This window comes from Cavia porcellus, unplaced genomic scaffold, assembly GCF_034190915.1.
Source record: "Cavia porcellus strain 051 isolate PalLab524CR breed Dunkin Hartley unplaced genomic scaffold, mCavPor4.1 scaffold_1, whole genome shotgun sequence".
Classification (NCBI taxonomy): domain Eukaryota; kingdom Metazoa; phylum Chordata; class Mammalia; order Rodentia; family Caviidae; genus Cavia; species Cavia porcellus.
This window is the reverse complement of record NW_026947484.1, coordinates 162596841-162621963: the sequence shown is the minus strand read 5'-3', so window position 1 is coordinate 162621963 and position 25123 is coordinate 162596841. Positions and strand designations below refer to the sequence as shown.

At 41.4% G+C, this 25123-nt stretch overlaps 1 protein-coding gene and 2 non-coding genes across 7 annotated transcripts in view; all 3 read left to right on the top strand.

The window, feature by feature from the left end:
• The window catches only part of Pde4b (phosphodiesterase 4B), a 526060-nt gene that overhangs the window by 278395 nt on the left and 222542 nt on the right, over positions 1 to 25123 (top strand). The window lies entirely within an intron of this gene.
• LOC111754326 (small nucleolar RNA SNORA1) lies at positions 1657 to 1789 on the top strand. Its single transcript, XR_002789029.1, has one exon. It is a non-coding gene; the product is annotated as a small nucleolar RNA SNORA1 (small nucleolar RNA).
• LOC111754374 (5S ribosomal RNA) lies at positions 10552 to 10670 on the top strand. The gene has a single exon (XR_002789068.2). It is a non-coding gene; the product is annotated as a 5S ribosomal RNA (ribosomal RNA).

Here is a 25123-nt window from a genome sequence, read left to right as displayed (position 1 = left end):
GGAAGGATTAATCCACTTATATATCATGGCTGGAAGCATTAATTGTGAAATAAAATAGCTTTGAAATACACACATGTGCATACACAGATTGAGTTTTGAGTTTCTCTTTTTCATCAGCAGTTCAAGATATCAGCCCTACCAGGGGTTCTTCAGGAAATCTGTCTTAAATTATGCTTTCTGGGTTCCAAGAAAAACTAAACCAAGAGTGTTAACATTCAAGAAGGGAATTCTACATATTATAATGAATAGGTCCGTTTCTAAATTTTCAAGAACTTGTTTCTGTATCAAATTAGAGCATTAAAAAGTATGTTTAATTGGAACACTTTCATTTAACTATCCATAAATGTCTTCTTGTCGCTTTATTTCCAATTGTGCTTTTAGCTTTCATTAAGACTGTATCAAAGCATGTTGCGTCTTGTAAATCACACACACACACACACACACACACACACACACACACACACACACATGCACACAAACCTGGACACCAGGAAAATAGAATCCCTATAATACATCTTCTATCACTTCCTCTGTCAAAATCTGATTTTCAGAACTCTTGTTCCTGGGTTGGTGAAAGACTTAAAAAATTTGAAATAATGAATTAATGGATAGCATTTAATAGATTTTTGTTAAGTTTGATTCTGACTTTAACTTTATAATTCAGATACCTTTTTCATTATGCTTTTTATATTTATTTTAATTAAAGAGTGTTGTAGTCAAGAGTTGCAAGGAGAACAATTATATATAGGACATAGAATTTATAGTATTATTTTTTGATGGTCACCCGAGTTAAACATAAGAAAGCGTGGAAATCTGTCCACAACATTAAAGACCTAGAAAATCCAGCTAAGAGCCTGGATCCCACAGCAATGTCCTGCATGAGTCCAGATGAAGGCCTAGAGCCCATGACAGTGACTCAGGCCAGTCTGTTTTACAGATCTGCACTGGGAAGGTCAAAGGTCGGTGGTGGAAGCTAGAACGTCTATGCCAGCAGGGTGAAGGAGCTGTGCCAGTAGGTTGAGAGTTTTCACTGGAGCCAAGAAGCAATGCTCAAAATAAGGACCAGGGCTACCCTGAAAGTACAACAGCCATCCTCAGTGACATGGAGGTCCTGGGCTTGCTAGGGTTTCCCACAGTTGTGTTAGGGTTTGTGGAGAGCAGCTCCCAGACCATATTTGTGGGGAGAGTATTCTGGAGGTAGAGTTTGATCACCCTTCCACCCCAGAAAAACATGGCGCTAAGTCAAAATACCTAAAATCTTTGCTATTACCTCGGTACAGCTAGTAAGACTGAGATTTTCAGTTTTTTCCTTTGATTTTCAATAATTAATTTGAATAGGTGTCAGTTTTATGTGCTGAGATCTTTTAGAGATTTTTTATTTGTTTTTCAGAAAAAGGTTTGTGCATTAAGCTCTACTTTGAACGTGGGATTTTCCCATTGAATATTCAGAGAAGATAAATGTGTCTGTCTGTTTCTGATTTGAAATGTTATGAAAATTTAGCCAGTCTCAGACAGACCAAATTCTTTAAATCATAAATCATCTTTCCAGCAGTACGTGTAAAATACTGGGATTAATTTTACTATGACTGAACTGATCAAGTGAGCAATTATTGCTTCACTCAGCATCTTTGAAATGCTTCAGAGTCACTCATACAAAGCCTCATTCCAGATTAGAATGAGCACAGTTGATTGGTGTCCAGGACTGGTCAGGGTGGCTGAAACTGGGATGCAGGTCACACTTCCATCACAGTAAACATTTATAGTGGTGACGGTGAAACCTGTGACATTTTGCCTAATGCAAAGTGTTGACTTTCAATATTACAAACGAATGGTTAAGGAATAATATAGACTCTAGGTCATGGGCCAGAATACCAATACTATGTATAATTCAAATCCTAGGCTCCCAAGATATAAATCTCAAGAAAAACATTGGATGTAAGATCCCAGGAGTTCTGAATTTCTCCTTGTCGATAATACAGGTGGAGACAGAATTGTGGCAAGGCGATCTTGAAGATCAAGAACCTCATTAAAGTGACCTTGATAAGTTTTAAAAAAATCTAATGTGAAATTCCTTAAATAAAATTTTATTTAATTCAAAAATAGTTACTCATACACTTTTTGACTTATGAGAAAATATCCAGGGTTATTCTCAGCTCCTAATGGGTGGCTTCTGCTAAAATTCCTTCAAAATATTGTTGACATTTTAACTTGATTTCAACATTTAATTAATAATATAAAATAAAACAAATGAATATCTTTTATTATTAGGAAAAAAACCCAGAAATATAAGTCCTGCTCTGGATCACTGAGATCTGCTTCTTCAATCTGCTGACAAACACATGGAACCCTTTTTCTCAAACCCAAACACTTTCAATATGTGAAGCTAATGATGCTGGAGTTGAAATCGGAAACCCCCTGTCCAGTTTATTCACAAATTACAGCTGTTTGATTCCAAATGCTTTACTCTATCATGCCTTAACTGCCATTTCAATAGTAAAAGTTTCCTTCTAGACAATACAGCATAGTATATTTTTCAGCAAATGAATTATTTCAAAAGAAAGATCTTATGGTTCTTTAGGAAAATAATACATGCTATAACCTATACATTAAAGCTTATCACTAATAATAAGTACCACTTCTGTTCCCTAGGAGCTTTTGCCTTAGTGATAGGACTGGGTATTAAACATATTTCTAACTTGTTGATTTTGTCAACAACTGACTTGTACCGTGAAAGAATCACCATGACTCTTCACCTGAAGGTTAAAAGGCGTTGTTCGCATGCTGAGGGTAATAAAGACAAATCCTGGCTTTCATAGGTCTTTCCATATGGACTCATCTGCGTGTGTACTCAAACCCGAGACAGCGCAGTGATGAACGTGTGTCTCCCAAGGCTCAGAACGTGATATCATTCGTTCTTTTTCCTGGCATCAGATTCTTCTTCTCTGGCTTCCTCTTTTGTGTTTTAAACCTCTGATATGGGGCCAGCATGTCTGCCATTGGAAAATGGCCCTAGAATTCTTGATTTCTTGGATGTATTTATGGTGATGCAGTAGACATTAATTTTGCATGACAAAGCTCTAGAAGGAAGATGGTTTTTCCTAGTGAGGCTCATAGCACCTTTCTACCCTGCACATAGCTTTCAGTATGATGCTAAATTCACAGAAAAATAAGCAAATAAATTCTAGTCACATAACACAATATGATCTATGTCCATGGCATGGAATTGGTATGATGACCACTACGTGCAAAGAATTAGCTGTAGCTATTTGCCCTCTGTGTGATCTGTGAGAATATTTTGGGCTTCCCCATGGTCTCTGAGTGAAATTCAGTGTTTACTGCAAAACCTGTTTACATTAAGCTCCATTAGTTTCTGGGAAATACAAAGTGATAGGCCACCGTGAATACAGAAAAACGTACCAACCACACACAAATTAAGATTGAGAGGCAGTCTTCATTATTTTTAGGATGTCCCTGAAATTAAAAAAAATAATAAATTCAGGTTATTGATATTCACTTATTTTCTCCTATTTATTAGGGATTATGATGTAGCTTAAAAATTGTTTTGATTTTTGCACTTAGAAAAGTTTTCAGCTGATCGTATAATTAAGAAAAGAGCAAAAAGTATCTATCTTCCCACGAACCTTTTTATGGTAAACCCAGCATGATGACTGCAAAGAGATTTTATTTATTAGCCTCCTTACATCAGGAAGTGATACATTTTCATGCAGAAGTATTTATTTTGAGGCAGACAACCTACTTATTTCTTAGCATTTTTCCCTGTAGGAGCTTTCACAATCCTGCCTTTTATGAGACAGATGAAGCAAGACCTTCTAATGACAAACTGGCCATTGTAGAAGGCAAAGCCATTCTCAGCTTGTGGGTGAAGGCGATCAATCTCAGCTGTGTAAGCGGCAACCTGAGACAGAAACAGATGTCTTGCAGCCCTTACTGCTGTGAAAGGAGCATTAGCGTAAAACACCTGCAACAAATCTCTGTGCATAGGGCGAAATCTGAGTTAAGAAATTGCACGTGGATTTTTAAAGCAAGATGTACATTTATTTTCACATTATTTTACATGGGCTGAATTGTATTTATTTATAGTGTCCAGGATGTTTTAGAATATATGCTTCTTCTATCTCAGACACCTAACATTTTTCTGTGGAGAGAACATTTAAGGTCCAGTCTCTTGGCAATTTTCAAATATACAGTGAATTGTCATTAACAGTAGTTACCTTGTCATGTAATATATTTCCTGGTCTTTTTGCTCCTGTCTAGTGAAATTCTGTATTCTGGGACCCACATCGCTCCAGTTCCTCCTCCCCCTGCATTCCAGTACTCAGGCCCTGGTCACCATAATTCTATTCTCTGCTTTTATCAGCTTGATTTTTAGATTCTACATATATGTAAGATCATCCAGTATTCGCCTTTCTGGGCCTTGCTTATTTCATTTGACATAATGCCTTATAAATCTGTCCATGTGGATTAAATATTTAAAGCAAATGGATTGAAGACTTGAGCATAAAGATTTGAAACTGTAAAACTACTTAAAGAAAACACAAGGGACATGCTTCCTGCTACTGGTCTGGGGAGAGACTCCAAAAACATGATCAACAAAAGCAAACCTAGAAGAAAAGGATTGCACCAAACTAAAAAGCGTACGCACAGTAAAGGAATCAATCAACGGAGTGAAAGAATACTGTGAAATGGGAGAAAACACCTACAAACCACGCATCCAACGAAGCATTAATATATAAAATGTACAAGAAAATCAAACACCTCAATGCAAGGAAACAACCGGATCTTTAAAAAAAAAATGGGTAAAAGACTGAAAGGACATTGCTCTAAAGAAGAATTATGAATGGCTGAAAGACAGAAAGATGCTCAGTACCGTCACGCATCAAGGAAATGCACATCCATCTGTCTCAATGCTTTTTATTGATAACGTCGTGGTGTTGATAGATGTGTGTGTTTACTGTCTATACCCAAACTACTCGGCTGCTACCTAGAAAACAGCCATAAATGAGGCTGACAACCGACTCATCAGACTAAAGACATGATTTGGTGTCATTTCCTAGTGAAATTAGCTTTGTAATCCTGGTTGTTTGCTGAACTTAAACCAAACCGGCACTTAGTTTGAAAGCCCCTTCCCCAAATCATCGACTGCACTCCGTTATTCTCTTCAGCGACTGTTGTTCTGCCCAGTGTCCTGAGGCCAGTGCTGATTCAGTCAGGCAGATGGAGAGGAAGTCTGATTAATGGAAATATGATACTAAAATATCCCATGCTAATCACTGTGCCTGCTCACTAGCAGATAAGGTAATTAATGCACTGTACTAAAGATGCAGAGTCTGTGACGTTCCGTTTCAGAATGTCCTGGCGAAGATCTAGATAGACCAACAGATGTCTTGGGAAATTTTAAAAATTCATTTTTTTGTTGTTGTTTCTTAGACTTTCTTCATCAAATTATATGCGAGAATGAAATAGGTGATTGGTGATGAGGAGACAATTCTGTGAGTGACTGTAGCAGCAGTTGTGGAGGTGAAGTTACAAGCCTGGGTGAGCAGTGCTTGGATTCTTTACCACAGGCTCTGTTAGTAGGGCATCAGGGGCTGAATCTGGGGACATCTTAAACTAATGCACAGGTGACACATTCATTTCTGTGCGATACACCTAGATTAGATGTTTTCTGATTCGTGTGCATGAAGAAAAACCAAGATGTTCACTGTTGACACTTTTCAATGGAAGTATTAGCATTGGTGTAAGTTTCCACCACTAGACCAAGGTTTGGGCACCATAGAAACCAGACTGTTCTGGAGAGAAGTTTGAGTGCCTTCATAAATACAGAAAGATGCCAGAGAACAACATCCTGATCTTTGTTTAGTTTCAGTAGAGAGAAGAAATGAATGAGCATTTGAGGGAATAAGTGATCCCCAAAGTGAAGGCAGTAACTTCTGGGACATTTCTGAGTACGAAGGCGGGACCTCCTCACACCTCATTGCTTCTAACCTAGGCAGCCTGAATTAATTGGGGAACATTGCAGGACCCATACCTGGCTTCTGGGACCCACCCCTAAAGAGACAGGAGAGGCCAGTGCCTCTAGACAGACTCTAGAAGCTGTATCTGCTACCAAACCAACTGGTCAATGTGATTGTGTGAAATGAAGCAAGAACCAATCGCCTGGTTCTTGGCATAAGTCAAAGAGGGTAGGAAAGCTTAATGGCTAAAGTCATAGACTCTGACGTCAAGCCGTCTATATTTACACGTTATTTACAAAATACCTGCTGGCTAAACGTGAGCACGTTAGCTTCTCTAAGGCTGGCGGGACGATAACAGTGTCTACCTCATGTGTTTGTTGGGAAAATACATGAGAGAGAATATACCCAAAGCAATTAAAGCAGCACCTAGTATGTTCTGAGCGCTCATTTAAATATCGTCTACTTAAACTACATCTACAACGCAGGAGAGTGACTCTGGCTACTGTCACTGCCACGGCTACATCTGTGGTCATCTTTCCTCTCTGGTTGGGAACTGACCAGATCCTCAGAGAGGTGTTAGGTCAGCAGGTTTGGGAGACTTGTAAGCTGATGAATCTGGCCAAATGGGGCAGGACTGGGCTTCCTTTGGAACACTTCTGAAGCAAATGTGAAAAAAAGTCATCTTGAGGGTTATCTGGATAAAACAAAGAATCTCCATCAAATTACTTACTTCTGGGCACAAGAAAAAATGATGTGATTTTAATCACAGTGCTCAGGCGCCCAAAATTCTTACTAATATGAGAAGATTTGTGCCCCACGATTAATCCATCAGAGCCTCAGATGATACAAATTTTGAAATAAGTGTGTAAATAGTTATTCTATGACTTTAGAAGAATTGACACTGTTTTATTTTGGTGGAATGCACATATATAACAAAAAGCTTTCCATTTTAACCATGCACAAACACACAGTTCAGTGCCATTAATTATAATTGCATTGCTGAATGATCATCACCACTATCTACCTCCAGAGCATTTTCATCTTCTCAAACTAAAACGCTCCACTTCATTTCACCGTGCTCTAAGTGCCTGCAGCCTCCACTCAGTTTCCTATTCTATGCATTTGACCACTCTGCAAACTTCACATAAGAGGACTCGTCTTATTCCTTATAAACATGACTGATTCCACTTAGCATGATGCCCTCAGGCTTTACCCATCTTGTCCTGTGTGTAGGAGTTTCACTGTTTATTTTTGAAAGTTGAGTAACAATCCATTGAGAAGTTTTCATTTCATTTATCTCTTCATCTGTTGGTGGGCGCTGGGTTGTTTCTACCTCCTGGCTTTTGTGAGTAGTGCTGCTATGCACATGGGTGTAACAGTAGTTATTTTTAAAGACTGTTACTTACTTTACACTTTCCATTAAAATAGACTTTCTGCCTGAATGGTTCAAATCAAAAGTATGAGTCAACTTTGTACTACTATAACAAAATACCTGAGATAACTAATTTAAAAAGAGGAAAGGTTTTAATTTGAATCCTGTTGTGGAGGTTTTAGCCCTTGGCTAGTTGATCTCATTACTTTTGGACCTGTGATGTGTCCATCCATCATGGGGCATGCACAGCACAGAGGTAGGGGGAAAGGGGAGGGCTTGGGGCCCTAAAGACTTACTCTTCCCTCTTAGGCTCCATCTCTTAAAAGTTATACTCCCCAGTCCCCCAGGAGCACCATAAGCTGGTGATCGAGCTTTCAACCTATGGGCTTTGGGGTGCACCAATATAACCATAGCATTTGGCTTTTCTTGTGTCTCATTTATTTGACATCGACCTGATATCTTACAACAGTGATTATTGAGATGAGCATGCGTCCATATCATCTGCCCAGAGTGTTGAGGTAAGCAGACCGCTGGGCCTGACTCCAGAGTCCGTGATGGATAAGCTCCTGGGTGGGACTTGAGAATTTGCACTTCTAATGATGGTGTGTTCTTGGCCCTGGGATCACATTTTGAGAAAAGTGCTTTACAACATTGTCTTGGTTCAAAAAATCTCTGATACTGGCTTTGTTGCTGGATTTGTCACTTCGAGCAAGCAACTTTCCTCCTAGTCCCCTATAAGCCAAGGTGGATACACTAATATATATGAACTCCAGTTTAAAAATGCTATAAATCTGAATATATATAATATAGAATTTTGGGGAGGACCCAAGGGTGCTCTCCGGTGAACAGAATTTGAGATTTACCAAGATGCTTGTTTATAAAAGGGTAGAAGGAGAATCCTGAATCATGGTTCAGTTGCCCAAGCTGTCACTGAGAGAGACATGAATCACTGTGCCGTGTCTCGGGTGGAGAGGAAGAGCACCCTAACCCTAATGATAACTAACCTTAACCCTAATCCTAAACTGCACGCAGTGAGTGGAGATGGCAATCTTGCCATCCATGACCCTTTCTCGAGGCTCATGGCGAGTCTCAGGAATGAGACCCCAGAACAGAGGCCCCCACCTTTCTGCACTTTCTCCCCATTGGCTGAAGGTAGGCCTAGAGAGCCCAGTGAGGCTGCTTAGGCAGGTGGGTCTTTCCCAGAATAAACAGAGTGCAAAGGGCAGCCAGAGCATGCTGAGGCCTGGCACAGGGGAAGCAGCTGGGAGACTTCCCATCTGCTAGGAAATGTACAACAGTGGTGTCCTTTAAACACAGTTAAATTTTTTCTGCTGCCCCCAGTGTGACTCAAAATCATGTTTCTTTGTTTTTCCAGCCCCAACTGAGTATAGTTGGTGGTGTCTAACAGATGTTCATCAGTCATATTTGTTAGAGTCTGGGCTTGTTTATGTTGCGAAAATGTTTGCAGGTGTGATCACACATGGACAGCTTAGAGAAGAAAGCCAGCATCCCTAGGTGGCTTTGTCTTTCACTTTGACCACGGACCATTGTGATCTCTCTGTGGTGGGTTGATTAGAAAGGCTCATACGTGTTTTTAAAAAAATTAAAAAAGAACAAAAATAATGAATTTCAAAACAACGTAATAGGAGAATAACAGTGGTTAGTATATTGCGTATAGTTGTCATCAAAGTAGTTGCTCAAATTACAAGATACAGACATGAAAATGGATCCATCAATGAAAACACAAATTCTTTTTGATGAACTAACAGAGATTAGTTGTATAATTATTTATCCTATGTATGATATGTATGTATCATATATATCTATATAAATACATATTATACATCTTTGCCCTTATTACTTGTATATGGTCTTTTCCCTTCTCTCTTTTCTCCTTCCCCTCGTCTCAGTTGTTTTTCCCTTTTGAGCAGTTTCTTCCCTTTCACTTTCATAATATCTATTGTACATTTTGGATCCTATTTACTCTTTGAATTTCTTATACCAGGGTGACAATATGATCTTTACACACACAAGTCTGATTTATTTCACTTATTAATAAGGTCACTAGTTACATCCATTTACCTACAAAAGCCTCAAGTTTATCCTTTTTATAGCCAAGTAATATTCCATTATATAAAAACACCACATCTTTTTTTTATCTATTCCTCAGTTGACAGGCATTTAGGTTGTTTCTAAGGTTTAGCTATTACGAACTGTGCTGCTGTAAACATGGGTGCACATATAATCTCTGTGGTATAATGTTTCTTCTGAAACGTTGGATCCAGAAGAGGAATAACTGGATCAAATGGGACCTCTGAACCTATTTTTTTTTTTTTTTGAGTAATCCCCACACTGACTTCCATAGTGGTTTTATCAGTCTACACTGCCACCAACAGTGAATAAAGGTTCCATTTTCCCCACCAGCATTTGTTATTGGCTGATTCCTTGATGTTAACCTTTCTGAGGTGAGATAGGATCCCAGTGTTGTTTTAATTTACATTTCTTGAATTACCAGTGATGTTGAACTTTTTATTTATTTGCCATTTGTCATACTTCTTTTGACCAGGCATTTTAAAATTTTGCTTGGTTATGTTTCATAGTAACAGAGAATATCAGCATTTACTATAATCATCATTTCCAATAATAAAACAACTTACAGATCACAACATCTTTGGCCAGACTAACCTCTTTCTAGTGTGCATTGATCACCTTTTCCTTGCTGAGACAAATGCCTGACACACTGTAAGGAAGAAAGGTTAATTCTGGCTCCTGGTTTCAGAAGGGTCAGGCCACGGCCAGCCAGCTGCAAGACAGAAATGGCACGGTGGAAGGAACATGATGGGAGAAAGTTTTTCAGACTATGGCAGCGAGGAAGCAAAGAGATAGAGCGAGAGCAAGAGCTGTAGCTCCAAAGGTTTGCTCCAGTGAGACTCCTACATCCTCACATACCTTTCAGCTATGAATTCATCCCTGCATGCAATAACCACTGAGGAGCACAGTGACCACCGTCCACCCACCTTCTCAAAGCTCCACTTCTGAACACATTTTAGGGGTAAACCGTAACAAATTAGACACAAATTAGTTTCTGAGGGTAAAGGAGTTCAGAGATTTGCCATTTTAGAATTTTTAAAATTATTTTTTATTTTAAAGATAGTAAAATACAACAAAACAAGACAGAACAAAGCCAATTAAAACAATGCAGCAGTCTACGGCCATACCACCCTGAACGCGCCCGATCTCGTCTGATCTCGGAAGCTAAGTAGGGTCGGGCCTGGTTAGTACTTGGATGGGAGACCGCCTGGGAATACCGGGTGCTGTAGGCTTTAAAAAAAAAAAAAAAAAAAAACAATGCAGCAAAGCTGGTACAGAACTTCAAAGCAGGATAGTAGGAAAGCAACAATAGCTACCATAGTATATCTTGTTGTCTTCACAATAGTTGTCCATTCCAGCAGGTATGGCAAGATGAAGCCAAAAACAGAACACAATAAAACCAATCAAAACAGGATGTTGAATAAAGCAAAATAATCAGAACAAAGCAAAAACAGTGAAAACAGTATTTGACTTCAAAGACAAGATAAAAGGAAATTCCCCTATGTTTTCTATATTATCTACTGCATGTTGGGATTTGTTGACTTACAGATGTGAAGCGTGTTGGATACTCCTGAGAGACGCTAGGACTGCTGGCCCCAGGCCTGCACAGCCAACCAAACAATACAAGCATTTAGTTGCTTTATGTACCTGAGTTGCTATCAGCTCGGCCTGTCCTTGGAACCAGTGGGTTGCTTGGAGGGGGTGGGGACAATGGATGGTGTTGGATAGGCTCCCAGGAGGCACTATCTGACTAGAGGAACCCGTGTGGCTTGCACAGCTTACCAGGAAGGTAGGCTAGTTGATTTCTTGATTTCTTGGTTGGTCCCCAATGGGAGTCCCCCATGGGGGTCCCAGCATGACTCATTCTTTTTTTTTTTTTTTTTGTCTTTTTCGGTTTTTTATCGGTACCAGGAATCGAATTCACGACTGTCTGCTTGCAAGGCAGGCACTTATGCCACTGAGCTAAATCCCCAGCCCCTGCATGACTCATTCTTAGGACAAATCTAAAACAAACAAAATGACACGAAGCTCTAGATCCAAGTAGCCCAGGGGAGATCCTGGGAAGATTAAAAAAAAAAAAAACAACAAAAAACCTGTCCTTGAGTCATACTTAAAAGCTGAACTTGAGCTATGGGCCAGAGGACTCTTGCCTGAAAAGAAACCCAGTCCTTAAAAGGTAGAAATTTTCACTAGTTTTCCCTTGAATGTTTCAGTATTGCTTCCTTTTCTCATTTCAGAGCATTTTGTTGCAATTTATAAGTTTTTATTTAGAGAAATTATTTATGGAATGTCTAGCTGATCTCAGACGCTAATGAAGGTAGAATTAGATCATATTCCACTCATGTTATAAGAAAATTAGGAAATGTCCATTGAATTAATTACGTAACTGCATTAGTACAGATATACACGGGCAGGCACAGGTGAGCCTCTGACGTTGGAAGCTCACACTTAGTAGCAAGGTTTACTGCGAGCCAGACACTTTCCATGGGTTTTCTGTTAACTGACATATTCAAGATGACAGTGGTGGACAAGCCGACCAGGACACACCGAAGTCTGCAACACCTCTTGCCCTGCCACTGCCCAAGGGTTAGACACTGGTCTCCCTTTGTCTTTGCTGCTATGTGTTTCCGTCCTGTGCCTCCAGCACCCATGCATCCACGCCTTATCATTGTGAATCATTTTGACATGTCCTTGGGCTCCCAGGGCTGCATATCTATAAGTCAACAAATCCCCACCGAGGCTCTGTGGAGGAAGAAAAGAAACAGACTCAGAGAAATGAGACTTTTGCGGGATGCCAACCCCAAAACACTGCAGAGCAGAGCTTCCAACTGGGTCTTCCAGTTCAAATCCAGGGCTGCTACCTAAACTGAAGGACTGGACTGCATTTTTGTCTGTAGTGACTGTCACAGCCCCCCGGAAGTGGCCAGGTTTCCTTTTTTATTCCTTTTCTCCTTTGATGTTGAGTCTTTGTGAAACAATTGGGGTAGGCATTTAGAATTCGCAACCTCTGGAAGGTGTTTTCCCTGTGGATTTGCAGCAAGCCTGCGAATGGCTTCAAAAAAGGTTAATCTGTTTACCTAACCAGAACATTCTCTACTGCAGAGAAAAGCTAGGCATTGTACGCTGGGCTGCTCCAGATGTCCTAGGCTTTGAGCTGCTTTATTTGCATTTGGTATTTCAAAGCTGGTGATCAATTTACAATTACAAGTGTCATAAAAATTTCACTGTAACTAGCACTTGGTGAAGGAAAACATCAATTTACATTATCTTGCAGAGTTGGAAAATGTCTAAGTCATTTATAAAACAAAAATGGGTTTCATCAAGACGAGTGGTTCCGAAATTGCTATTGCTGCTCTACGTTGGAACCATTTTCTAATAACAGATCCTGTTATTTTCATGTGTTTTATATTCACTGTGCTCATCCGTAATAAGGTAATTCCAATCGTTGAATGATACAGCTGCTCCAAGAGAGTGAAGAGCACAAACACGAGGAAGAAAATGAAAGAGCTGATTACAGAATGTGCCTCGGGTGCCTGTCTCAGTGGCACTGGTAGCTTGATTTACAGCGAGCCTGATTCCACACGTAAGGTGTTTCTTACTCTCTGTGTCTCTTTTAAAATACAAAAAACGTGTTCCCTGCCTACACTGTCAACGAAGTTCTTACAAGTTGGAGAAGTTCCTGGAGATACCTTCACTCCTTTAAATATGAGAGAAGGAAGAAAAAGATAATAAATGTGTGTTGAAATACCGTTCGGAGAGTTCATCGATAAAAATAAACTTTCAGTTAGTTGGTGCATGAGCCAGGCTCTGTCCTGAGAACACTGTGTGCGGGAATTCATTTAATACTTGTGAGCACTTCCGCCACAGTGCACTGCAGTGGCCTTGACGCCTCCGCACCTCTAAAACTCACAGATTGAAAACCTAATCACCAGTGGGACGGAAGAAGGAACCGGAACTTTTGGAAAGTGATTAAATTGTGGTGGCAGAAATCTGGTAACGGGGAATAGAGCTGGGAAAGTCCCAGAGATTTTCCATGTCCTCTTCCACCATGGGAGCCACAGCAAAAGGCTGATCTGTAAACAAGAAAGCAGACCTCGGCAGGAAACACAGCCACCAGCACCTTGATTTTCATCTTGCAAACATCCAGAGCTGTAAGAAAAGCATTTGTGTTGTTTACAGGCCAATGACTGAGACCAGAGTGCTTTCCGGAGACAAGGAAACTAAGGTTTAGGGTGGTTCAGAGGTTGTTTTAGGTTCTACGGCCAGTGAGAGGTGGATAAAACTTCAACCAGGCAAGTACATTTTCAGATAAAAGTGAAATCCAAGAAAAGGCAGGCAGCACCAGTACTGGATTCCTAGTTTTATTATTTGCCTGATAAAAATAAAATAATTGGTGGGTAAATTACGTAACTCAAATGAAAAGCAACCTTGGGCTGAAAATCTCCTGAAAACAAAGGCTATGTCTTAACCATTTTTGGATCTCCTTGCATATAACAGCCCAAGAATTTTGCCTGGAATCAAAGTCTCTAAGATCAAGAGTGTGCAATCCAATCTACTTTTGAGATGTTTTGGTGTAAAACTTCTTCGGTCTGTTGAGTGATAGGACAGTGTTTCTTTCCTCAGTTTCGCTTCATTGTCTGATTGTGGAGCATAAATAAGCAGCATGAACACTGATGTTCACTGTGGGTGTTGCGATCAATACTGACTGATCAGTATCTGAACGTTAGTTCAAACTCCTGACAGCAATGATTTACCTTAGAGCCATGGTTCTCTTCTCTGACACACTTTTGGGTCAGTGAGGAAGTACTTAACACACATCACTGACCTCTTCCTACCACAGATCAAATTGATGTGAGTACCTGGAGTCATTCTGAACTTAGGATTTTTTTTTTAACAACTCTGTTGATCATGTGCTTCTCATACTGAGAATCACTCTTACAGAGCATATAACTACAAGGGGTTAGGTTACCCATGGAGCTGGCTGGCTGTCCAGCCAAGGTAATGTCCCATGGTGTTATTTTTGTGAATTCATCAAGTATTTAGGTAAACATTTTGCCTTCAGTCTTTCATATGAGTTAATCAGACCCTAGGAAATTCATGGCATCTTAATCAAATATAAGCTTGTCTGATATCAGGTATATTAGAATGCCTAAACTAATGAGATTTTCTATTAGGCACATCCACTGTCAGAAAATCTCTTCTTTATTAATTAGCTGGGAAGACAAATTTTTAAGGTTACTGTTTTGGCAGGCCAGAATCTGAGCAGGAAAAACAAATAGTGTTGGGGTACTTTGCTTAATCTTAGTAAAATACTCCTGCCTCAAATACTATTCATACTATGCTCTTTGTCCAAATTCTGATGTCTTATGGATTCAAGACTGTCTGGATGTTTTTCATCAGTGTTGCCAAATCTACTTCTTTGACTCCTACCTTCCTTTTTATGATTATGTACATAACCTTGCTTCATCCATGACGGTTTTTAGCACTGGTGTTACTGTGTTTCCACTGTGTGTTTAGACTACATTAGTTAACAGTTCTCAGACTCCTAACGCCTCGTGTATGAGAGATCACATGTGCAGGAGACAGACAGTCAGACGGAGGACGTCACAAGCATTAGAAGATGGTGACTTTGTGACCTCCTTTCCCACTGAGACGCTCAGCCAGGCTGATGTTCATTCCCATGGGCCCACCCAGATTTTCAGATTTGTAAATTTGCTCTTTCCATTTCTTTATTTCTGTCTTGGCATGTTTTTGGCTCTCTTCTCATGTCTAACAATTCTCCATTGTCTGTTTATATCTAGGGATGAATTCCTTAAAAAGCTTGTTTGGAGCTCTGTGTTCAAGGGTGGATCTGGTTTTAAGGTAATCAGGCAATGAGGGGCAGGATATTTGACGGGCTGCTTACTGCTGAGTTCCCCCTCCCCCGCCCCTCACCACACACATACACACACACACACACACACACACACACACACACACATACGCCACCTCTCAATAGTGCCAAGCTGAGAACAAATCCTTTAACAGATAGGCCTTGGGGGTGATTTCAGCTCTAAAGTACAGCGGGAAGTAATATACACAGAATTCACCTGGACATTTTCAGGTCCTCAAGGCTCTAACTGCTTTCTGATGCCTATCATCGCATCTGATATGGAGCTTTATACACAGTGATTGTCACTTTTCACTGATAACCTGAGAACATTGCTGGCAGCACTTTAATAGGTAAAATATCACTTCAGGAATTTATAGAGTCATTTAATTCTTCTTTGCTTCTCTGACATTTTTCTTTTGTATACATCACGATTGTTGAAGAAGAGGAGGAGTTACATGATAGGTACACATGAGGTGTTAATGCTTTCTCTCTCCCCACGCCAGATCCACAACTGTTATGTCCTGGGTGGGTTACAGTTGGTGGCATTTAAGATATGAGTAAGCAGACTTTGCTTGTCCTGTCTTTTCTTTCTTGTTTACTATTGCATAACTTCTTTTCTTTTGACTGGAATATTCATCCTGCCGCTTTTTTTTTTTTTTTTTTTTGGAGACTCCCTAAGTGCAGTTTTTCAATCAGCTCCCTCTTTGCTGAAGCCTCCCCGAGTCTGACAGGAAAGGCTAATTCTCTTTTCTACTGTGTCACCTTCTCATGTTTTTATACTGAACTTCTTCACTGCATAAGCAGCAAAACATTTCAGAGAGTCAAGGTGACATTTCCAAGATTGAACATCAGAAGAGCCTCCAGGAGTCTGGGCGCAGGACACACACCCTGCTGAGGGCCCTGCTGGGCTCTGGATCCTCTCAGTGTTTGGTTGAATTCCAAAGTAGTTGGAAGAGGTGTGTGTGTGTGTGTGTGTGTGTGTGTGTGTGTGTGTAAAAGTCAGGAGTCTGTTGTAGGAGGCTTGCTTTGAAGACCTCCGTACATGGAATCCCTGTATTTGCAGAATCTCAGCAGTGTATTTTCCATTGTGATTTCAGTCAGCTGTTTGGTGGCTTTTGGTAATTTAGTCCTATACAGGCAGGTGACTGGACACCTTAAGGATTTTGCCCTGAGATGGGACCCACAGAATGGCTATTTGTGCAGCTGGCTATATCACAGGCCAACAGTATGTCGCCAGAAAACAGGGAAGAAAATAATTCTTTCTGATGAGAAATAATGTTATCTCTAGCATTCTCTAAAACCAAAGCAGAAAAGCAAGAGCAGTAAAACCATGTCCCATGACCCTACCTCATAACCATTACTGCCCCAATTCCCAGTTCTCAGGCTTGGCACAAGCTTCAGCTGAATTTCTGCCTACCAGAGGGATGCTGAGTTGTGGATGCTGCCTTTGTTACGAGCTGAACTGTAATTTCTTGCAGACATTGAAGTTCTGTTCCTAGCACCTGTGAACATGACCTTGTCTGGAAAGAGGCATCTTCACAGATGATCAGGTTGAGGTCACAGCGTGGGCTCTATTCCAGTACGACTAGTGATTTTATAAACGAGGCACATTTGGACACAGAGACAGATTTGTACCCTACTAGTCAGCTCTTTGTCACTATAATGAAGTACCTGACACAGGGTACTTACGGAGAGAAGGGGTTTATTGAGTTCCAAGTGTGAGGTCCGAATGGTATTGTGCAGGCTTCCCCAAACCATCTACTAATGCTGCAGACCACCGTGATGGAATGCAAGTTGGAGCAAATAAGTGATAATGTCTTAAGCCAGGAGCAGAAAGAAAGGGAGAGAGAAAGCTTGCTCCATATATAGCAGCCCTCTTCTGAGAACTCCAGGGATTCTTGTGCAGTGCCACACTGATGGTTGCAAGATCTCTCCCTGGACTCCACCTCTTAAAAGCTGTTGCCTCCCAGACGTGCTTTCTAGGGACCAACCCTCCAATGTTTCTGGATGACACCACTGAACAACCACATCCCAACCCTAGCACACACAGAGGGAAGTCAGTGAGGTAGTGGAGTGCCATCTGTGAGCCAAGAAACTGCTGACATTACTGGAAGCTGAGGGAGAAACAGGCTGCAGATCCTTGAGCTCTCTGAGGGCAAGAGCCCTGCTTGATTTCAGACTGTGAGCTAATACATTTCTGTTTTGTCAGTTACCTTGTTCCTGGCCCTTTGTTACCACAGCATTAAGAAACAAATAAATCACTAATTGGCTTTCATCTCTGTGTCATTCCTTCAAGTCTCAGTTCTTTGTTTCCAAAAGAAGCAAAGAAGTTATCCTAGTTACTTTTTTTTCTTTGCTGAGACAAAATATCCAACACTGTAACCTAGGAAGGATTTAGCTCACAGTCTGTAGAGGTTTCAGTCCATAATTGACTGGCTCACAGGCAGAGTGACATGGCATAGGGGTGTCACAAAGGAGAAACAGTTCATGGAAGGCAGAAGGCAAGGCCAAAATCAGCCAGCAGCAAGCAACAGCAACAGCTCTTCTGTCTCTTGTATTCTTCCCAGGCTACACACCCTTAGCATGGGTAACACTTGTACTGAGGGTGGGTCTTCCTATTATCCACACCCATCTAAATCAATCAGTGGACTCCGCACACCCTTAATCCAAGCATCACACACTCTGGAGTCAGCCACGCCTGCAAAAGCACCACCTTTGACCATATGAGGCTTTGGGGCACTTCCAGACACAAGCCATAACTGAAGCAGACAACATGATCTACAGCTCTGACTTTACCAAGTCCTCCTCCAAGTTGACTGATGCCCTGGATGTACAGCTGAGCCTCTCCACCACTTGCTTTTTGATCTTTGGCCTACCAGTGACAGCAAACCTTTTAGAACTTTCAACAGTACAAACAGCCCCACTGTGCTATGTGTGCCATAGGCTTGCCATCACTGGCCTAGACCCAAGGTTTGGCTTGAGAGTAGCAGAGCCACCTCCCCTTTCTCATTTATCCTTCCCCCTCTAGACAGTAGTGATGACAAGAACTAGAGAAAAACCCACCATGTCTTACACAGATGTCACAAATCTCTGTTGCCATCCCGCCTGCCTCACCATGTCATGGGGGCCCATGGCCCGTGCTGGAGCCCCAGCCTGCATTTAGCACACAAATAGAATTTATTTGCCCATACAATGCTTTATTTAAAAAAAAAAAGCTAAAATTTCCTGGCATGATTTAAAAATTGCACGATTTCAAATTGAAACCCAGATTTCCTAGCAGAGTATGTTGGTGTCCAGCACAGTGACAGTGGGCTGTGTCCAGCTCATCTCCATGAGAGATGGTCACCACCTCACAAAGAGCTATGCATTCCAGCCTGGCACTGCCAGGGCCCCTGTATTCATCCTATACTGACCATGTTCTGGCTTTTCTCATTTCTGCGTTTGTGGATTTCCCCAGGGAATTGGATGTGGGGCCTCTGTAGGCATCATGGTAAAACCATTTATTTCCCTCCTGTTTGCTCTGGAGGAACAAACTTAGTTGGAGTCTGCCTCAGAAATCTCTACACTAGCACCTATGCCTGTGCCCAGTAATGATCAGGTGTTGTATGTTGTGGACATCAATCAGATACTTAGGTAAAATCTTCTTTTCCATTGTCTAAAATAAATCAATGTTTGAAATACCATGAGATCTGTAGACATAGATTGGGGCCGTGCACCTCAAGTTTGGGGTGAGGTTATGCGGAGGATGTGAGGCATCAAGCCTTGAAGTGGAAGATTCAAGAAGGAGGCAGATGTGTAAAAACGACTTCAGACAGGCACAGAGGAGAATTCAGAGAAAGGAAAGTGCAGGTCTGTGGGCAGGCTGGGAGGAGGGAGATAGCTGGGAGAGCATTAGCTGGGACACTTGGACATGGTAGGATTTGACTGATAGGAAGAAGAAGGAAGGTTTATTTGGGCAGGAATGGGGTAATTTGGAGAAATAGTGGGGGCAGCGGTGGGAAGGAAGGTGGCGAGGGTAACTTGGAGCTGCGGCTGTGGGAGGAGCCAGACCTCAGGGCTGTGGCTGTGCCAGGCCTAGACGCACTGGAAGAGCCTTGAAGGACTGTGCTAATGCCTCGCTGTGATAAGGAAGTTTGCATGGGGCTGCTGCTCTGCTCGGAAAGGCGGTGATGCTCTGGATTGCCTCTAGTTGAGTATGGAGGTGGAAACTCTCCCTTCTGTGTTTTCCCCCTCCCGTAGGCTGTAGGGGAATGGCCAGCGCAGGTCTGGGCAGGCGGCTGCAGAGTAGACCTGGAGCCGTCTTTGTCTGCCCTGCTCCTCCTCCCCGGCTTTTGGACACAAACCTGCCAGTGTTCTTCACTTTTATGAGTCTTCTCAGTAACTGTGGTTTCATTTTATGGTTGTTTGAGAGAACGAACTCGTCATTTTAAACTTGAACAAGACAAGTCTATACTCATGGTTTTTTCTACCTCCTTTCATCCTGGTTTTTTTCTCCCCCGTCTCCCTGGCTTGTCTGTCTCCCTAATCTCTCTCTTCCCTCTTCTTCCTCCTCCTCCTCTCCTTCCTCCCTGCCTTTACAAGATGACGCCGAGGTTCTGCGTCATGACCTCAGAATCACGAGACCTGGGTTACAGTCCTGGTGCTACTACTGATGACAGATCCTGAGAAAGATACTGAGGCCCTTAAGCTTTCGTGTTGTTTAAACATGCCAAATGAGATAATACTGATACATCGCTCACAGACCCATTGAGACTGCTTTTACACTGATACGTGCACAACACGTAGAACGCTGGCTGGACCATGGTGGGAATTCACCGTGTGAGCTGTGATTTTTATTGTTACTGTAGCTGCTTTGTTTTTCACACTCACCCTGAAAGAACATGGATTCTTTGCACACACACACACACACACACACACGGAGAGAATTAAAAGGTAACTGTTTCTTATTTTTTGAGATTTCTTTTGTCAACCTTTTTTTTTTTTTTTGTACCGGGAATCAAACTCATGACCTTGTGCTTCCCAGGCAGGCGCTTATGCCGCTTAACTAAATCCTTTAAAACTAAGATTTATTTTGATGTTGCAAAGATTTTTGTTATTATGGAACAACATATAGAATCCAAAAATTAAGGCATATAATAACTGAAATACAAAGGGTGATCAAAATAAGTGGTAGGTTTAAACCTAAGTAATTTACTGTATTAAAAGACACATCGTCATGAATCCCCCTTTAGATAATTCCCCTTCCGGCACCTTTATCCCAGCATCTTGACTCTTCTGAAGCAGCTCTCCAAGTGCTCTTTCCTGAGTGTCTTGACAAAGCATGATTTTAAAAAATGTGGTGAGTGGCTCTGTGGAGCAAAATGCAGCAGAAAGGCAAGTTTGTGAAACACGACACTGGCCTCACCCACCTCTGTCACTGGATCTGCACGGAGGCACTGCTGGGTCTTCCCCAGACTTGCAGTGCCCTGAAAAGTACAGTCCTGAAACAACTGCCCACTGCTGCAGCCCAGAGAGCACAGCAGGAGACCCTTGGGAGGAGCCCGCCAGAGCTGCTGCAGAAAGGGGCAGGAATGGTGGGGTGAGAGTGTCTGAAGGCAGCGGAGAATTTTGAGGGGGTTTGTGGAGCTGTGTATTTCACTACAAATACTTTTTAATGTTTTAAAACAGTCACCGTGTTGACTGCTCACACCTCATATGCTGCTGGATGCCGACTGATAAGTGGGTTAATTTCACGCTTAGCATCCAAAGGCGCTTTTGGAAGCACATACTGTACTGTAGATGTCTTTCATTTGGGGTTAAAGTGGCTGTGATGTGACATATTTTATGAGTACGAGGTCAGATGGTCTAGCGTTTTAGGGGAGCAGCTCAAGAGCTCTATGTTTTGATGATCTATATCCATTTTCTTTTCCTTTCTTGGTATCCAGCACATCGTACTTTGGCATTTGAAATTAACAAATACACTTTATTTGAAATGGGTGACACAATGAAATTCTAATTCTTTTTATGAGGACAGTGCTGATTTTGTGGTCATTGCTGTTGTTAATGCTGTTGTGGTTCTGAAGATGCGACCCAGAGCCTTGCATTGCCAGGCAAATGCTCTGCCCCCAGCTGCACCCCGAGGTGAGTATGACTTTACCAAGAGCAGACAGAGCAAACAGCTTAGGGCCGCTCTGAACGCCGGTGAGTGCAGTGTGTTGGACAACTGAGAACTGCTAGGCTGGGAATGGAAGGATGTGAGTGTCACATTCAGGGCCCCAGTTTGAGGGTTCACCCTTCAAGTACCTTTGCACCCCTGATCCCTTGGCTTCCTGAAGCCCTGGTCCCCTGGGCACTTTCAGATGTTTGCACAGCAGCCTCACCTTTGATCTGCGTGATAATGGGAGATAGGTGGGAGATTAGTTCCCCTCCCCGCAGCTCCCTGCTCCACCCTTCTTTCCTTCCTTCCTTTCTCCTGTTCCTTCCCTTTTCTTCCTTTTCCTTTTCTCCAAAGGCTTTGATGTCATTCTGTTTCTGTCAAACCAGGAAGTATTGCCATTAAATACACAGATACTTTTCACCCTCCTCACATCAATTAAATCAGTTCATCCTATGAAAGACTGGGGCAGTCTTTATATTACACTGTGAGCACCCCTAAACCAAGAACAGCGCACCCCTCAGAATATCAGGTCGCATTTACTCACATACATGAGACCAAGAGGAACTGACCTGTGCTGTGTTACGTAAAGATTCTCCCTGTTCTGTGTACTTCTCTGGGTTATTTCAGCACAGCAATGACGAAAACAAGATTAACTGATCCAAGAAAGGTACCATTTACACACAGTGGAGCGCGCTCTGCTGTAAAGGAGGGGTCCATTGTAGGAGCGTGGATCTGCCTTGAAACCATAATGTGAAGTGAAATAAATCAGACACACGAGCTTAAATAACATATACCACGAGGTAATTATGAAAGCTCTTTCAAAATATGAAACGCAAAGCAAATGCAAGGTATTGTTCTCCTCGGCTAGTTTTAAGAAAACTTCTCTGCTCTGAAATAGGTCTGCATGACACCACAAAGCAGTTAATTTTATTTTCTGAATTATGGATCCGTCTCTCGCAAGGTGCTGTGCTTAACAACGTCGGCTTGGGTAATGCAGTGGTTGCCAGGTATAAATGTAGTTCCGTGCTGACTTTTGCCTTAGCTTGAAAATGGAAAATGATCGTTTTATGTGGTGAGTTCTGAAGAGCTGACAGATTGACAGTGATATGAGACAAGATCTAATTTTATACCAGCGCAGCTCAGATAAAACAAAAGTTCTGGTGTTGGAAAGGACACGTGTACTTGCTCATGAAGCCAACACAGCTGGCCACCTTTAAGGTGCCTGGCACTCGTGTTTCCAGTGTCCGCGTGACTGTTAAAAGGACGGGATGCGCTGTTGAAAGGCACTCTGTGGATCGTCTAATCAGTTAATGTGATGGGGAACCTGAAAGTCAGGAGGGTGAGCGGACTCCTTGTGGCCACATGGCTTTCCAGGGCCTGAGCTGGACCCTCTGTATATTATTCCATTGTTTGTCTCTGATGATTGGAATTCCTCCAGGTTGGACGCTGAGGGCCAGTTCTGTACCTTACCAGTGTATTCTAGGCCATTCATCCATCAGAATATATTCAGTCTTCATCTGAGTCCTAGGGTCTTAGTCCATTTTCTATCGCTTTAACAGCGATTTATAGAGGTTAGAATTTATCTGGCCCATGGTTGTGGAGGACAGGCGGTCCGGAGGGCGTGGTGCTGGCTCTGCTTGACATGAAGACTAGGAGGGCCTCTCCTGTTCTCTCCACAGAGTCATTCGTGCCACCTCCGGGTCTTCACCCTCTTGACCTCATGTGTTCCCAGGTGCTTGCTGGCGTTCTTACCCCTAAATACCTCTGATAGACGAATCAGGGCTTTGGGGCTCTCAGTTCTGGCACTGAACTTTGTGGGATACGGTCCCAAATGGTGCCTCTTAGGTAACTGCACTGCGTTAAGTAACCACAACAGCACCCGAGGCTGCTTTTCAGGAGCTTGCTGTCTAAGAGGCCAGGGAGGGAAGAAAAAGAGTGGCTGATAATTTAAATACTATGTAACAAAGGTATCAGACATCAGGGACACCCTGGAAGGTGCAGAGAAAATGAATGGATCCTTACACTTGTGAGGACACTCTACAAGATTCCTAAGAGGCTCACTCCAGAGTATAGAGATTGTGAAACACAAAGCCAGGGTCCTGCAGCCTGAGGTGAGAAAGGAAACTTCACACTAAACGAAATCTGACACTCTGGATTGCACCATGCAACAGGACAGGACATTGATGGAAAACACAGTAAATGTTAAGGAAAACTGTAGTTTAGCTAATAGTAGCATGTTAAATTTTTAGTGTTGATAATTGTAATATGGAAATGCGTGATGTGAATGCCAGAGGATGTCTGTGAAGGGTGAAGTAGAAATGACAGACTCAACTATTTTTGTGATTTTTCTCGGTTTAAAATTACTTCACATTAAAAATCTGTGAGAGATAACTTTCTTTGCACAATAGAGACATTTCTTGGTAATGATGTTCAAAACTAATCTAAGTCACTGTATTAAATAAAATTTGAACCAAAAATTGAAACATGGATATATTTTTGTAACATTTTTATTCCAGAATTTAAATAAAATATAGAAATTAAATAATAGAATTCAAGAATATGATTAAATTTGCCAACATAATTTTGACCCTAGTATTAGTCATAACTAATTTCAGAATTAACTTTAATCTGCTTAATACTTTACCTATGTTTAGAATTTTATCTGAAAAATGGAATATAATTCAGAAGAAGAAACTATCTGACTTTTCCACTGTGTTCAGGTTGACTCTAGGGCCCCTTCTTAATAAAGAAAATAGAATTTGTTTCCTTTAGAAAACGTGTTCTATTTCCAGGAGATGATGCTGGCTTGAGATTACTAGCATCACAATACTTTCTCATTATGAAATTTTCTAATAGCTCATACTTTTCTTAACTTTCTTTGTGACAGAAGATTATTATGCTCAGAAAATGAATTTAATTAGCGAATTTCTTAAGCTGTTCAAATATAAGAGTTTTCAAATCATTCTATGTCAGTAGTTAACTTTTAAGGCATCTAGGGATTTGTTTGACCTCAACTGAGCTAAGTGAGTTTTATTGCATATTATTTCTAATAATTGCATATGTTTTACAATGTCACTCATTTAAAATAGGTGGGTTCTAAGTTTAATTACCAATTTTTTTTGCTTAAAATTCTGTGCAATCAAGGTGAAAGGATTTGTTTCCAAGGAAACAAATGCACTCTATTTTTACCACATAAAATGTTTTCTGGGTGAAAATTCCATACCAGTCTCCAGGGAGACATTGTGTCAATAAGATCCTTCTCATTGGAGATGTTTCCAAAGAAACACTTTTTTAAATTTTTGTTTTTTTTATCGGTACCAGGGATTGAACTCACGACTGCTTGCTTGCAAGGCAGGCACTTCTGCGGCTGAGCTTCGTGAGTTCGATCCCTGCTACCAATAAAAAAAACCAAAAAAACAAAAACAAAAATGAAACAAAACAAAACAAACAGGGGCTGGGGATTTAGCCCAGCAGCATAAGTGCTTGCCTTGCAAGCAGGCAGTCGTGAGTTTGATCCCTGATACTGATAAAAAAAAAAATTCTTTTTATTTTCCCCAATCAGCCTGTATTTGTGTAATCATCATGTTATTAGGTTTCAGAAAAATTGACAATAAACACATTGACACATTGACCTCACCGTATTAGAGTCATAAAATGTACGGTTTGGAGCAAACGTA